Here is a 17,190-nt window from a genome sequence, read left to right on the forward strand (position 1 = left end):
TGGTTACTACCGTTCCCAAGTCCTGAAGTTTTCAGATCATCTCACCTTTAACAGATCACCTCTTCATTCATTAGCTGTGACCATTAGCAACAGTCAGCAGCTGGGGCCACTATTAGGGAGGAATAGCTTTCTCGGGGTGGGCTGGTCTGGGGCACACTCACAAGAGGACTGAGTTCAAAGTGAGAACCTGCTGAGACACCTGATTCTCCCATACTGGTGTCCTTAGTCATTTGCCCACTCCTTCCAAATATGTATTAAGCATCTATTACACGCCAGGCACCATTCATTCTAGATGCTGATAGAGTAATGAAACAAGGTCATGGCATGCAACTCTCTTATGTTTGAGTTTATGAAATGCCAAACTCACACAACTGCAAAAAGCAAATAGAGATAAGAGTAGTAATGCCATTAATTTTTCCATTTATCTTCTTTATCTTCTCTCTTCATGACATTAATAACTGGAAGGTAGGGGCGTAAAACCTGAGCCTCAGTGACTGCAAGGGACTGGTAGAGGTTGGCCAGCAAAACAACAGAACACATGAAAGATCATGCCATGGGTCACCAGGCAAGCTTGGGGTCCATGATTGTTTAGAATTCCCACATAATTCTGCTACAAAGCAGAGATTGGAATATCAGGCTTGCTCTGCTAGCTAAGCTTCAGCTCCCTGAGTTCTAAGATAGAGATAATACCTCCTATCCCAGGACTAGTGAGAACTGAATGATAAAAGACCTTCCATTTATATTGATGTTTCTTTATTAATGTTCTCCAAGAATACTTTTTGAGCCTATGCCTTTAAAGGACAGTAGTTAGTAAGAGGTCTTCATGGGGTACCTGGGTGGCTCAGTCAGTTGAGTGTCTGACTCTTAACTTCTGCTCAGATCATGATCCCAGTGTTGTGGAATCAAGCCCCGTGTAGGGCTCCCCGCTGAGGGTGGAGCCTGCTTAAGATTCTTTCTTTCTTCCTCTGACCCTCTCCCCCCCTTACACACACACACACACACACACACACACACACACAAAAGGACAGTACTAAGAGGTCTTCTTTTTATATGCACATATATGTACTTGTTGAGAGTAACATAAGACATATATAGAACATTCCATCCATCAGCAGCAGGATACACATTCTTCTCAAGTGCACATGTACTGTTCTCTAGGATGTGTCACATGTTAGGACACAAAAGTCTTAAAAATCTAAGAGGATTAAAATCATCTTTTCCATGTATCTTTTCTAACCACAATGGTATGAAATTAGAAAATAACAGGAGGATTAAAAAATAAAATAAAATTAAGAAAATAACAGGAGGAAAATTCGAAAATTTGAAAATATGTGGAAATCAAACAATACAATCCTAACAACCAGTGGGTCAAAGAAGAAATCAAAAGGGAAATAAAAAGATATCTTGAGATAAGTACAAACGAAAACACAACATACCAGAACATATGGAATACAGCAAAGGTAGTAAGAGGCAAGTGTACGGCAATAAACGCTGACATTAAGAAAGAAGAAACATCTCAAATAAACAACGTAATTTTATGCCTCAGGGACCAGAAAAAGAAGAACAATGAAAGCCCCCAATTAGCAAAAATAAGAGCAGAAATATAGGAAACTGAGAATTAAAAAAAGAAAAGAAATGATCCATAAAACTAAGAGTCAGTTTTCTGAAAAGATAAAATTGACAAACTTTCAGCTAGAATAAGAAAAAAGAGAAGACTCAAATAAAAGAGTAGAAATAAAATAGAAGATACGACAACTGATGACACAAATATAAAGGACCGTAAGAGGCTACGATGATCAATTATATGCCAACAATTGGATAACCTTGAAGAAATGGATAAATTCCTAGTAACATACAATCTACCAAGACTGAATCATGAAGAAATAGAAAATTTGATCAGATCAATAACAAGTAAAGAGTCTGAAGCAGTAATCAAAACCCCCCTAACAAAGAAAAGCCCAGGACCAGATAGCTTCCCTGGCAAATTCTATAAAACATTTAAAGAATTAATGCCAATCCTTTTCAAACATTTCCAAAAAAATGAAAAGTAGAGAACACTCCCAGACTCATTTTACAAGTATTACCCTGATACCAGAGACAGTCAAGGACACTACGAGAAAAGAAAATCCTAGGCCAATATCCCTGATGAACAATGATGCAAAAATTCACAGCGAAATACTAGCAAACCAAATTCAACAGCTTTTTAGAAGGATCATTCACCATTCTTCAGTGGGAAGCAAAGATAGTTTGATATATGCAAACCAATAAATGTGATATATCACAGTAACAGAATGAGGGGTAAAAAAGAATAAAATCGCCTTAATAGATGCAGAAGCATTTAACAAAATTCAACACTCTTTCATGATACAAAACACTTAGCAAACTAGGTATAGAAGGAATACACCTCAACATAATAAAGGTGTATATGACAAGCCTACCCCTAACGTCATACTCAATAAGGAAAAACTAAAAACTTTTCCTCTAAGATCAGGAACAAGACAAGGATGACCACTCTTGTCATATCTATTAAACATACTACTGGAAGTCTTAGCCAGAGCGATTAGGCAAGAAAAGGGAATAAAAAGCATCTAAATCTGAAAGGAAGAGGGGTGCCAGGGTGGCTCAGTCAGTTAAGCGTCTGACTTTGACTCAGGTCATGATCTCACAGTTCATGGGTTCGAGCCCTGTGTCAGACTCTGTATTGACAGCTTGGAGCTTGGAGCCTGCTCTGTCTCTGTCTCTCTCTCAAAAATAAATGAGCATAGGGTCACCTGGGTGGCTCAGTCAGTTAAGCGTCTGACTTCAGCTCAGGTCATGATCTCTTGGTCTGTGAGTTCGAGCCCTGCGTCGGGCTCTGTACTGACAGCTCAGAGTCTGGGTCCTGCTTTGGATCCTATGTCTCCCTCTCTCTCTCTGCCCCACCCCTGCTCTTGTTCTCTCTTCATCTTTCAAAATAGAGTAAATGTTAAAAAATTTAAAAATAAATAAATAAATAAGCATAAAAAATTTAAATCTGAAAAGAAGAAATCAAATGTCTGTTTGCAGATAACACGATCTTGTAAGTAGAAATTCTTTAAACTCCATGAAAAAACTGTTGGAACTAATAAATGAATTTAGTAAAGTTGCAGGATACAAAATCAGCATATGAAACCACCTGTGTTCTACACAATAACAAACATTTGAAAAAAAAATTAAGAAAACAATTCTACTTACAATAGCATCGAAAAGAAAAAAAATCTTTAGGAGCTAACTTACCCAAGGAGGTGAAAGACTTATACACCAAAAACTATAAAAAATTAATGAAAGAAATTAATGAAAACAAAAATAAATGAAATGATTACCCATGTTAATGGATTGGAAGATTTAATATTATTAAAATGACGATGCTGCTCAAAGTGATCTACAGATTCAAAGCTATCCCCATCAAAATCCCAATGGCGGTTTTGTTTTCATTTTGTTTTACAGAAATAGAAAACACAATCCTAAAATTTATATGGAGCCACAAAAGACCCAGAGTAGCCAAGGTGATCTTGAGAAAAAAAGAACAAAGCTGGAATCATCACACTTTTTGACTTCTAAAATTTTACAAAGCTATAGTAATTAAAACAGCATGGTAGGGTGCCTGGGTGGCTCAGTCAGTTAAGCATCTGACTGTTGATCTCAGCTCAGGTCTCTTCTCAGGGTCATGAGTTCAAGCCCCACGTTGGGCTCCATGCTGGCTGTAGGGCCTACTTAAAAATCAAAACAAAAACACAGCATGGTCCTAGCATTAAGGCAAACAGACCAATAGAATAGAATAAAGAGCCCAGAAATAAATCCAAGCATATATGGTTAACTGGTCTTCAACAAGGGTGTGCAGAATACACAATGGGGAAAGGATCACCTCTTTCCAAACAATGTTTGGAAAATTGGATATCCACACGCAATTTTGGTCCCCTATATTACACCAGGCACAAAAACAGATCAAAGACTTCTTAAGTCTTTGAGATCTGCAACTTATAAATTCCTAGAAGAAAACACAGAAGGAAAGTTTCTTGACGTTGGTTTTGGCAATGATTTTCTAAATATGACACCAAAAGCCCCGGCAACAAAAAATAGATACATGAGACTTCATCATGACTACATCATAAACAGTGTCTGTACAGGGGCCCCTGGGTGGCTCAGTCAGTTGGGCATCCAGCTTCAGCTCAGGTCATGATCTCACAGTTGGTGAGTTCAGCCCCACTTCAGGCTCTCTGCTATCAGCACGGAGCCCACTTCAGATTTTCTGTCTCTCTCTCTCTCTCTCTCTCTCAAATAATAATAATAATAATAATAATAATAAACTTAAAAGAAAAAGCTTCTGAATTGTAAACAATCAGCAGAATGAAAAAAGAGAAAATATTTGCAAGCCACTTATCTGATAAGAAGTTAATGTCCAAAACACACAAGGAATTCATACAACTCAATAGCAAAAAACAAACAAAAAACAAATAGTCCAATTTTTAAAATGGCTAAAGGACTAGAATAGACATTTTTCCAAAGATATACAAATGTCCACTCGATATATGAAAAGGTGCTCAACATCACTAATCATCAGAGAAATAAAATCAAAATCACAATGAGACAGGTTGGTTATTACCTACCTGGTAGGTAGGATGGTTATTACCGACAACACAACTAAACTAAACTAAAGATAACAAGCGTTGGCAAGGACGTGGAGAAACTGAAACCCTTGTTTACTGTTGAGAGAAATATAGAATGGTGCAGCCACTATAGACATTCCTCAAAAAATTAAAAATAGAACTACCATATGGTCCAGCGATCCTACTTCTGGATATATATCCAAAATATTTGAAATCAGGATCTCCAAGAGGTATCTGCACTCGCATTTTCATTGTAGCACTCTTCCCAATAGCCAAGATATGGAAACAACCCAATGTTTATCAACAGCTGAATAAAGTAAATGTGTTACATGAATACAGTGGGATATTATTCAGCCTTAAAAAAAGAAGGAAATTATAACAATTGTGACAAAATGGACAAACCTGGAGGACGTCTTACTGAGTGAAATAAGCCAGTCACAGAGGGACAAATACTGCATGATTCCACTTATATGAGGTATCTAAATTAGGCAAACGGAGAAGCAGAAAATGGGGCGCCTGGGTGGCTCAGTCGGTTAAGCGACTGACTCTTGACTTCGGTTCCGGTCATGATCTCACAGTTTGTGGGATGGAGCTCCCTGTCAGGCTCTGTGCTGACAGCCGGGATTCTCTCTCTCTCTCTCTCTGACCCTCCCCTTGCTTGTGTGCACACATGTGCACTCTCTCTCTCTCTCTCAAAATAAACAAATAAATTTTTTAAAAAATTAAGAAAATAGAGTGTGGTTGCCAACAGCTGGGAGAGGAGAAAATGGAGTTGTTGCTCAATGGGTATAAAGTTTCAGTTATGCAAGATGAGTAAGTTCTAGAGATCTGCTGTACAACCTAGTGCCTACAGTTAGCAATTCAGTGTCATACACTCAAAAATTTGTGAACAGGGTAAATCTCATGTTAACTATTCCTGTCACAAAAGCAACAACACACACACGTACACACACACACACACGCATGCACACGCACACACAAAGGGGCACAAGGAAACTTTTGAAGGTGATGGATATGTTTATTACCTTGACAATGGTGATAGAATCATGGGTGTATGCATCTGTCCGAACTCACTAAATTTTATACATTAAATATATGCAGTTTTGGGTGCACAATTACATATCAGTAAAACTGAATAAGAAACAACAACAAAAACTTGTTTCCTCCCCCAAAAGCTTGAGATACCTGATGTATTTGTTTGCTAAATAAAACCAATCCTTTTGGGAGCAAGTAAGAGAAATGGTTTCATTCAACTTCCAGTGTAAACACAGAGACCGGAAGTCATACTTCTTTTCCCATAGAACTCTGTGGAAAATTGAAACACAGGCAAGAGGGGGTTGCATCTGACACGGTTTAGAAACCTGGAAAGCCAAAGAGCTAGTATGCACCTGGGCAAACTTTAATTCCCACTGTACACAGATCCCAATTAAAGACAAGTCTCTTCAACAGTGGCAGTGACTTGCCCTGGGCTGGAAGACGACATATGAAATTGTTTTGAACTGAATCCCCCATGAACCAGCAAATATCCTCCCCTCTCAGAGCCTCCATTTCTCTGTCTGAAAATGAGGTTAACGACACTATGCGAGAGCCTGTCTTGGGTGGGGCCCTTTAGCAACTGCTTCTCACCTGCGCCTTCCTTGGCCTGGCCTCAAGCCCCCACCAAGTGGTTACTTTGCAGAGAGACTATTGGCTCACTTAAGAAACACATCTCTCCTACTAGACTGAAATGCTGGCTGACAGAAACCATGTAAGTCCCTTTGTGTGTTGCCCAGCATAGAAATTGACACACCATAATTAGTGATCAACTGCTTGGTAAATAGATTTTTTTTATTTTTTTAAATGCGTGACACAGGGGCGCCTGGGTGGCTCAGTCAGTTAAGCGTCCAACTTCAGCTCAGGTCATGATCTCACGGTTCGTGGGTTTGAGCCCCGCATTGGGCTCTGCTCTCAGAGTCTGGAGGCTGCTTTGGATTCTGTGTGTGTGTGTCTCTCTCTGCCCCTCCCCTGCTTGTGTGTGCTCTCTCTCTCTCTCTCTCTTCCAAATAAATAAATAACATTTTAAAAATGCATGGCACAAAGAAAAGCTTACATTTTGAGCAGCCTGGCACTTACTAGTTTGAAAGAGCAGCCACTGCCCTACTCTCAAAGATGACAAACCTTCTCATTTTTAGTTTGGCTTCTAAGCATGACCATCACCTGATAGTAACTTATTTTTGCTTCCTGTGAGTCAGAGAGCCAAAGACACTGTCCCCAAGCCGCCAGGACAGCCTTTAAACAAACGGCCCCATAATGAATAGTTTGGGCCCAGTAACAGCTTTCACACACCTTGTCACATTATGGGAAAGCTCTAATTTGCCTAATGCTATGTATTAGCAAAGTCCATGTCCTATCATTTCGAAAGAGTCGCTAGGAAGGCTTGCTCCGATGGCCAGAGAGAAGCCCCATGTCACAGCCCAAGAGAGCAGCTCGAAAATGTGGCAGCACAAGCAGCAACTGTGTATCATGGAAACGAGCACTGTGTCAGCCGCTCTGCCTCCGTGAGGTTCATCTGGAAAATGAAGATTTTCCAGATGAAGATTAAGTACTGAAGATTAAGTAATAGAACAGACACAACAGTGCAACGTGACTGCCAAGGCCCATATAAAGATTGGACACGGTGTTTTTGTTTTTTCCCGTTTTCCAAATGGGACACAATGGGTTTCAGAGCAGGTCTGAGAGAGGCAGTAATAACCAGGCTTTCAACTGTGGAAAGATCCATCACTCTTCCTACATGCAAGGTAGCAAACTCTAGAAAGAGGGTGGGAGAGGCAGGTCACAGGGCTTGGCATTTGGCAAAGCTGACGACAGGGAGGGCACCTGAAGGGAAGCTTTCCCAAGTACAGACCTCTGTAAGGAGGGAAAGCCCAGTTCAATCCGATGAGTACTCATTGGGCACCTGCTTCATGCTGGAAACAAGTAATAATACATTAATATTTACTGAACACCTATTATGTGTTTAGTACTTTCGTACACATGTATCTGCTCGTCCTCACACTGGTCCATTCCAGAAAGTGTTATTGCCTCAGTTTTTACAGATGAGGTAATTGAGGTTCAGGGAGGTTGCAGGATAGACAGCCAGGAACCAGTAAGGGCAGCCCTTGACAGCCAGGTCCTCTGACAGTACATTCTATTACTCCGTGGTCAGGAGTGTGCATTCTTGTTGTTCCTGACGCTACTAGTTTCCAAAACAGATATGAGGCATCTTGGGAAGGGGGTTTCCAGGGGAGATGAAGTAGAGGGACCCCAGCAGTGTGAGGCTCCTGCAGCCCCAGCTGCCTGAGTCAGACAGGTACATAGTAAGTAGTCAATAAATGGCATGCTGACTGACTGGGGTGGGTGGGGGGCGGGGGAGCTTGCACCCAGCACCTACCACGTGTTGTGAGAAAAGAGACCCTGGGTGTGTTCACTGCTTGTGTATATAGGGACAAGGGTTTTGCACTGTACCTGCCATGTGCTATAAGTACAGGTGTTCTGGGATCTGCTGGCTGCCAGCTAGGAGTGAGGTTTGCCACGAGTATCCACCATGGGCCAGGCGTTCTGCAGTTCTTATCGCACAGAAACTCTGTGAGTTGGGTGTGATTATTCATATTTTGCAATGAGGATATTAGGTTCAAAGAGGGGATGCCGAGTCCACAGTTATAGGTGGAGTTAGTGGCACAGGAAGGCTGGATCCCCTGCTGAGTGCTCAGGTTCCTTCTCCACTTGAGAGGAGAAACCATCCCTCCCTGTCCTCCCCCAAACCCACCATAGAAGAGCAGACTGGAGTGAGAACCACCCCCCCTCATCCAAGGTCTAGCCAGCTAATAATAATAATAATAAAAGACCAGCCACTTAGTGAACACTTACCATTGCATTGTCTCACTTAATTATTTCATTAATTTTGTCCGGGTTAGTATTCACATTAGTCAAAGGGAGGCAGCAATCGCGAGTTCCCGCGAGCGGAAAGCCAGTAAGCGACAGAGCCAGAAGGAGAATCCACTTGGACTTGACTTTAAATTCCTTAACAGGGGGTCAGCCTCTGCAGCGGCGGAGGGGCGCGGGTCTCCCACGCAGCGGCGGGGCGCGGGGAGCCGTCCTGCTCCCGGCCGTCCGGAGGGGGGCACTGCAGACCGCGCTCGCCTCTGCGCCCGCCTCTGGCTCCTGGCGCCCAGGGGCTCTGGCGACCGCGTGCGCCGTTCTGGCCCCCACCCCGCCTCCGCCACCCCCGGACCCCGAGTTCGGGCCAGCGCCACACGTGGGTGCCCCCTGCGCCCCGCCCTGCATGCGCTCATCGAGCACATCTCCACTTGGACACCGAAAGGCTCCAGGGACGGGGTCTTCCGGGGTGGACGTGGCGCTCCCGGCACTGGGCCCTGCGTGGCATCTGGGGATTTAGAGACGTCCGGCTCCCACCGGGCGGAGGAGGGGAAACCCCGGCAAAGAGCCGGGACTCCCGGAGGATCCCCTGCGTATTTGAATGTCGGTCCGCTGCTTCCCCACCCCACCCCACCCCGTCCACGCTGTCCCCTCCTCTCTTTTCTGTTCTGCGGAGTCCACACCCCATGCCGCCCGAGCACCGAATTCTGACTTTGAACCCTCACCAAAATCCCTGCAAAACAGCATCGCTGTCCCTGGGGAGAGGACCCCACCTTGGACCAACCAAAGTGAGGTCACGTTTTCTGAAGTTACTCCCAGGCGAGTTAGGAGGCATCATCCACTGACCTTGACCCTTCCCCGCGGTCACCTGGGACCCTGGCATTTAAGGTGGGCAGTTTAACGAGGTGATAACGAAGTGAAAATGGCCTGGTAGCCTCTTGAATTTGAAGCCGGATTGAGGCTTTCTTTAGAAAGGGAATTTTATGAATAGGTTACTCCCATGGAACTCTGTTACCAGTAATAACCCCTGAATGTTAATTGGTCATAATTACCTTGTTAAAAGTCTCCTAGACCCCTCCAAGTTCTAAGAGGACAAGGGAAAGAAAGTTTCTGAGATTTACAACTGAGAGGGAAACATCATATTACTTTCTGCATTAGGTTATACATTAGCATACTTGTTCAAGTGAATTTTCCGCTTTCAACTTTTTAATATCTTTCCAATTCCCAACCAGTCTCTGGAAATTTAAAAAGGGGCGGCAGGAGGATTGGTGATGTGTATGCCACAGATGGCGATGGAAAAGCTGCCCAGAACATGTTGACATTTTAAAAAAAGTTAACATCCCCCCACACTTTAAAACTATGATATTAGGAACAGAGTATAATGGCAAAAGTTACTCGTAGAACATCTGTTCCTTCCAATGGGAGGATTTCTTTCCTGCCAAGAATTTATGAATTTTATATAGGAGCTTGGGTCTGTTTGGGGAAGGGAGAAGGAAGCTGGCCAAAGCAGCCAGCCCCCTCCTCTGCCCGGAATGCAAGGATATTTTGCTCCTGACTTCTAGATGGTTCGTGGGGCTGCTGATGGGGCAAGACTCACCCTTCAGAAGGAGATGGCTGAGGAAAAATCTCAAATAACTGCCATGCCTGGTTTAAAGTACAAAGCAAGGTCAAGGCCACAGGACTTGAAGACAAGATTCCCCTTCACAGGGGGCCTAATCCTTTTTAGAGGAGAAAGGAGAGCTTATAATTGGGATAACATGTAACCAGCTGGTATCAGTTCATTCCAAGTGTCCCTTTCATTTTCACATTGGCCAGATAGGAGGCCATTCATTCATCTCAAAAACTGAGTCAGTCCCTTCCTCTGCAGTCAATTGTCTTTTGCTTTTGGTCAATTGAGCCTGGTGACTGGAAATTTATCTTTCTAAAACCACCAGGGGGTTGCTCAGAAAAGACATCTAGGTGAATAGGACACTAAATGGATTAGCAGTTGAAACATTAATGAGTCTCTTTTGACTCAAAGCAAGTTTATCTCAGTAGATTTCCAGTGGCCTCCTCTTCTGCAACTGAGAGAACCTTCTCTCCTGAGAAGGTACAGGTCCACCGTGGAGATCCACTTTTTACATTCCTAAGTAGGCCATTTTCACTTCTTGATCTTTAAGTGGGATGAATTTTTTTTTCCTTTTCTACTCAGAGGATTTCAAATGAAACATAAAAAAGAGTCTAATCCATTTAAGTATCAAGAATCCAAATTGTTCCTCTTTGACAGTGAGAGAGGAGAAAACCACCAACACGAAGAGTTTAGCACACTTATTCAAGTCAACAGATATTTATTAAACACCTACAACATGCCAGGCATTTTCTTAGAAATTGTCCCGCCCCTCATTCTAGAAGCCAGCTAGACAATAAATGGCTCCAGCATATGTTACATCTCAAGTAATGATAAGGGCCATGAAAAAAAAAAAATCAAATATGTGAAAGAAATACAGAATAACAGGGGCAGGGTGGGATGGCTTTTAGTATGGTCAGAGAACACTGCTCCAAGGAACTGACGTTGGAGTGGTCCTTCTAGAATTTTCTCAGTGGAGATGTACCTCCAAACACATAAGCATAGGTCTATTTTACCAAGCTGGAACCCACTATATAGCTTTTCTCCCTGTCTCGTTGACTTCTGAGCATTCTTCTCTGTGTGTAGAATAATATATGGCTCAAGGACATGGGAGCCGGTAGAATCAGGTTTAAATCCCAGTTTCACCGTTCAGTCATTTGATTGTAAGCTCTCTTTGCCTCAGTTTCCTCAACCTTAACACGAGGAGACTAATACTGCCTACCTCATAGGGTTCTTGTGGGAACTACAGGAGAAAAATGTGTGTCAAATGCTGAGTGTGGAAACAGCATGTAGTAAAGCTCAATAAATGTTAGCTCTTCTTACTGTTTACCAGATAATCTAAATGGAGGGTGGTAGTCTGTTCTGAGGACTTATTAGGACCTACTTAACCACTGCCCTACTGTTGGACACAAAGAGTTGAACACAAACCAAACTCAGATGATGTGAAAGGAAGGAGAAACATAAGACAGTAACCACACAAAATCCAAATGGAGAAAATGCCAAATCAACACGTTTTCTAAGAGAGACTCCCTTCTGACATCCTTGATGCTGAACCACATCCACACATTAAAAACCTGTCCATTTGCCACCTATGCCTAGGTTAGGGCGCCCCTGGGCCTTATCTGTTAATTTATGGTCAATATATGGCCTCCTGTGCAGCCTGAGAATGAGGGCCTGGAAAATCAGGCTGGAATGAGGTTCCACAGTGACATAACTGTGGGGTACTTAGGCCTCAGCTGCCTCATGTGTGCAAAGGAACCTTCAGGTGACATGTTCTTTGGAACTCCTTCCTTCCAGCTGTCATTTGCTTGTTCCTTGAGTACTAACTAGCTCCCAGACTGTGCTCCTGTGTTCTGAAGAGCCTTCCCTGCTTCCGAGATCTGAAATGGCCCTCTGAGTCATTTGTTCAAGCCCTGTGGCACATACTCAGATCTATTTTAGGTTGAGATCCTGTTTAGGGGAAAAGGGATTATCTTTAGATATTGGGAGCATCAGGAGAATGTCGGCAGAGCACTTTGGAAGATGGCGGAGAGGGAGTGTCTCCCATGGGCCGAGGCTGAGATCTTGGGCTCAGAGCACAGCGCACCTCTTTCGGCTACTTCAGCTAACTTCCGCATCGCTGTTCTCCACTGAAGGGGGCCTCAGAATGTGTGATCTTCAGCAACGGAGACTTTCTTGGGCTTACCTCTGGCCCAACTATCGAGAGGGCTGCTGCTCTTTATTCTACTTAATTACACGTAAAAGTGCTTTGGAATCAGTGAATGAAATATTTGAGAAAAGCAATGGCTTATTTACTCTTGCTGATCCTAGAGAGGCCTTGGGGTGCTGTGATGCAGAAACAGATTGTCCTTTCTTGAGTCATTTTCCAAACTGGATCATAGAGGAATGTGGTGTATTTTTAATAGAATGACAGATAAGATTACTTGTTTCTATTAGCGAGAGGGATGGGTTAGGTCAATTTTGTCCACACAGCTTCCTGTGCACCAAACACATCCCCTGTTTAGATTAAAAAATAAGCACATTCCAAGGAGGTGAAGAGCAGATAATCCTCCAAATGAAATTAGCTTTACTTTATCTGTGAGGCGGTTGTGACATGACAGAAAGAGCCTGGGGTTAGGAGCCGGGTAGACTCGGGTTCTGATCATTAGGGAGGGTGTGACCTTGGGCAAGTCACTTGACTCTTCTGGGCCTCGGTCTTCTCCACTACAAAATGGGTATAATAACAAACTCTTAAACACCTAGTAAAATTCTGGACACATCGTAGGTGCTCAATGAATGTGAGTGTTTTCCATCCACTTCCAGCCCATTCAACCGACAACTCCAAATCCAGGTACCAGGCACATTCATCCCGACACACAAGACATGTTTTCCTGTGGTCAGTGATGATAGAGAAGCTAGAAACCGAAGGCAACAGACAAACAAATAAATCACGCGTTTTAAACTCACAATCTAAGAAATTGTGCCTCCTCACGAAGTTTCTATTCTTGGCCTTATGTTGCCAATCTGGGAATATTGTCAAAGCAAATATTAGTTAAAAGTTGTTGACCAAGGGACAGGTAGTTGAATATTGTGTACAGCCGAGGGTATTGTTATCACAAACCTGAAATAATTTTTCTCAAACCTTTATGTTTAAAGGGAGATGTTGGACAAAAGTATTCGAATGTGTCCTGAGGTGGTCGGTCGGAGGATTTCTTTTCTTGCCAGTTTCTTTTGTAGACCCAGTGTCTGTTTTTAAACAAAGTGCCCATGCATTCCGATTAAGGAAATAAATGAAATGTGTGTGTACCCAAACCTAGGAGCTATTTGTCAGTTCCTAAAGAGATGACTGGATCGGTATTGCTGGAGCCTAAGTAGACTCCACCATTCAGGGAGAAAATCAATCTATCACATTCCCCTTAATCAGTGCAAACATTCGGCCGAGCAGTTTTATCAATTTTTTAACATACCGTATTGATTGTATATCAGGAGGAGAAACTGAAAATAAAGAACGCTAAACCTGGAAGAGGTCATGCATTTCCAAATGCAAATTGAGATCCAAACATTAAACAATAGGGATCTTCTAATCCTTTTACAAAGGCCCAAATTGCAAATCAGACTCCCAAGCCAGAGTGGCTTTGCCTAACAAAGTCTTTAATGCAAAGAATCCCTTAGGCAAAGCCTCCTCTGTTTCTACAAGCTTTGGCACCAAAAGAGCCTTACGAAGTCAGTTATGCTCCCTAGCTATGAAGTTAATTGTGCCTGAAACAAAGTCAGGTTGTCCTCCTGGTCTAGATATGCAATCTCCAAACCATAGAAAGGTGTCTTGGATCACAGATTAAGTTCCATTTTGCCTGAATCATTAATTCCAGCAGAAGTTTGAAATATTTTGTTGAATAAGGTTGAAACCTTCGTGCCAAACCAGAATAACACGTTTTAACATGCTTTAGCATGCACCTGATCAACAAGTTGGATGTATCTAAAATAATAAGCAGTCAAGAAAATTGTAGGGGAAAAAATGGTATATGTTGCTGTAGTTAACGTGGTTGAGTCTGTCAAAGAACTATACAATCACTTTCTAAGAGAGGCAAACAATTTCTACTGGCTAGATTGCTGATTTTCATTTAAGTTACACTTTATACCCCTCGTGGAGCCATTGTACCAGGAAAAAATAGCTGCAGACGTGCATATTTATGTATTCTTCTTGACCTTTGTTTCCCCTACCCTTTGCACAGTGGCTGGTAAAGTAGGTCTTTGAGCGGATTATATATGTTTGAATGGAATTGCATGGGAAGAGAAAGAAGCAGAACGAAGCCTGAATTATATTTTATATTAACACTCTTATGGAATGGCTCCTATGTTCTCCAAAGAAGGGAACAGTGGTGAGTGTTATAGTGCCTGTTTTAGCTGGCTGGTAGCAGAACACCAAAAGAAGCACTGTAGAGAACAGTAAAATGCTTTTTTGGACATCAGCTGACAGGATGTTACATTGAATTTAGAACTGTCCTGTTTTTTATTCCCTCTTTTTTTTTTTTTTGTATATGGAACGCTTCATGAATTTGCGTGCCATCCTTAGGCATAAGCCGTGCTAGTCTCCCCTGTATTGTTCCAATTTTAGTATACGTGCTGCCAAAGTGAGCACTAGCACCTTCCTTTTAAAATCATCCTTTTGGGGGTACCTGGGTGGCTCAGTCGGTTGAGCGTCTGACTTTTCATTTTGGCTCAGGTCATGACCCCAGGGTCTTGGGATCCAGCCAGAGTTGGGCTCTATGCTGAACACAGAGCCTCTTAAGATTCTCTCTCTTCCTCTGCCTCTCTCCCCCGATCACACTTTCTCTCTCTCTCTCTCTCTCTCTCTCTCTCTCTCTCTCGCTCTTAAAAAAAACGAATAAAGAGGAGAGAATAAAAAAATAACTAAAACCATCCTTTTTGTTGTTTAAATTCTTTATTCCCCTCTAAATTTCCCTTGGGTTCTCAGGATACAGCAGTCAGCTGCTGGCCTGCTGAATGAGCTCAAGGTGCTGGTTGGTGTTCTGATCCAGACTTGACGTGACCTTGGGCAAGCCCAGTCTTTTAGGTGGGCCTCCATTTTCTCCTTGAGTTAGATGGTCTTGAAGATACTTTCCTGCTCAGAAAGTCTGTGTAATTTTTATTTATTTATTTATTTATTTATTTACAAAGTTTATTGTGATATTTATTTCTTTACAAAGTCTATGTAATATTTATCATTTATTTATTTGTTTATTTATTTACAAAGCTTATGTAGTATTTATTTATTTATTTACAACGTCTATGTATATTTCCTTCCTTCCTTCCTTCCTCACGGACAGGGTCTATGTAATTTCACAGCTTTAGAACTTGCAGTCTGTTCCCCATTCCTCTGTGAAGCACTAACAGGGGCTCAAAGGCAGGGGGATTTGTTAACTTCATGCACTGTTTTCTAGATTCAGCTCATTTGGACATGTTCAGAAGTCAGAAAACTACTGTCATGCAAGCAGCTAGGAGAGTTTCAAACTTGAAGAACCGCAAAGCAGGTGGGTGGTGACTTCACAGCCACCGATGGATGGATGAGCCTTCCTCATTCGGGCAAACTGGCTCACCCAGGATCCTACAGCGTAAAGTGCCTTCGTTAGCTTTTAAAGTGTGATTTTTTTTTTTAACCTTCATTGTCATCTGTATACAGGACACTTATAATTTTGCCCTTGTAAAGAGGCACAATGGATTATCCAAGGATAAGGATAAAATAGTGTCTTTTTTGGGCCTTTTTCCAAATTCTGACTTCCTGAAGGCCATGCCCAGTGGTCCCCTAACTGCTTCCTGTGGGTCACCTGACATCCATCTGCCTCCCCCAATACACAGCAAACCCTCCAAATGAACAAAATTCTTTCTAGAATCAATGCAGAGAATCCCCTGGCAAGAAAGCATCCTCTGAAAAGAGATGCTAGGATTTGGGGGTAACTATTCAATAAGTAATTAACTTTACTCCATTAAATGCAGTAACTGTGGGTATTCAAGGGCAAATAAGGGAAGCTTCCAGTGCCTTCCAGGGACTCGTGTCTGTTGGAGGAGCCAGACCCACAAAACCTTGTAGCATGTGAGGATAAGAGTTTGATGAAAGATCTAGATTGACTGAAACGTGGGAGACTTTTAATAAAAACTGGGCTTCGAAGGATATATAGGAGCTTGTCAGGGGAATGTGGGTTTTTCCAGAAGCAGGAGAGACCCACATCTCTAAGCAAAGGTTCAGAGGCTGAAATAGGCATGGTGCATTGAGGGTCAAGAGAAGTTTAGCATGGCTGGTACAATTAAGGATGATTGGATATTTAAGGAGAGAATACTGGATGCTAGGTGGGAGCTACCGTTGAAGGACTGACCATGTTAAATATTTATCTACTAGGCACTGGGGACCATGGGAAGTTAATGAGTAGGGGTGGGGCTTGACCAGATCTGTTTGATCAGGAGAACTGTGTGTTGGGCCAGAGCTGGGGATAAAAACAGGAGCTTTTTCTTCCACCTCGAACTGAAAGTGTGGATACGCTCATGGCATAGTGACCAGCTCAAAAAACATCTATGGGAAACTCGGGCTTCCCTGTCGGTCTACCTTTAAATAGCACTTTGGTTGGGAGACAGAACTTGGGGGGCTTTTGACTTTTTACTGGCTTTGTTGGAAGGACCTGGATATTAGCAAATCCTTCTGAATTTGGTGTGTATCCATTTTGCATGTGACCTTCCCTGCCCAGCAGACTGAAGACAGAAGTCTTAGGAGAAAAATGCTTTGAATGAATGAAAAAAAAACCCAAACGCTAACTTGTAAAGGGAAACTCAGTTTCCCGTTCCATAAAATGGGGATGGAGAGGGAGATCCCACCCCTGTCTTCATTGTGAGGATCTGTTACAGTAATGGAGAGTGTAAATGCTTCATAGATCTCATGGCTTTGTGCGGAAGTGAGGTGTTATTATACACCAGCAAAAAGTGACCGGATCAGAGAAGAGGCACTCTTGTGCTTACTGAAAAAATCCCATCTATCATGCCTAAGAGACTCTGCTTTGTGGTTTACATTGATTCACTAATCTCTCTAGCTTTCAGCGA

At 42.6% G+C, this 17,190-nt stretch overlaps 1 non-coding gene across 1 annotated transcript; it reads right to left on the reverse strand.

Moving 5' to 3' along the window:
* Positions 1-14,636: 14,636 nt before the first annotated feature.
* LOC132663936 (U6 spliceosomal RNA) lies at positions 14,637-14,743 on the reverse strand. Its single transcript, XR_009603327.1, has one exon. It is a non-coding gene; the product is annotated as a U6 spliceosomal RNA (small nuclear RNA).
* Positions 14,744-17,190: the final 2,447 nt, after the last annotated feature.

The sequence above is a fragment of the Panthera onca genome, chromosome D4 (genome assembly GCF_046562875.1).
Source record: "Panthera onca isolate mPanOnc1 chromosome D4, mPanOnc1 haplotype 2, whole genome shotgun sequence".
NCBI lineage: Eukaryota > Metazoa > Chordata > Mammalia > Carnivora > Felidae > Panthera > Panthera onca.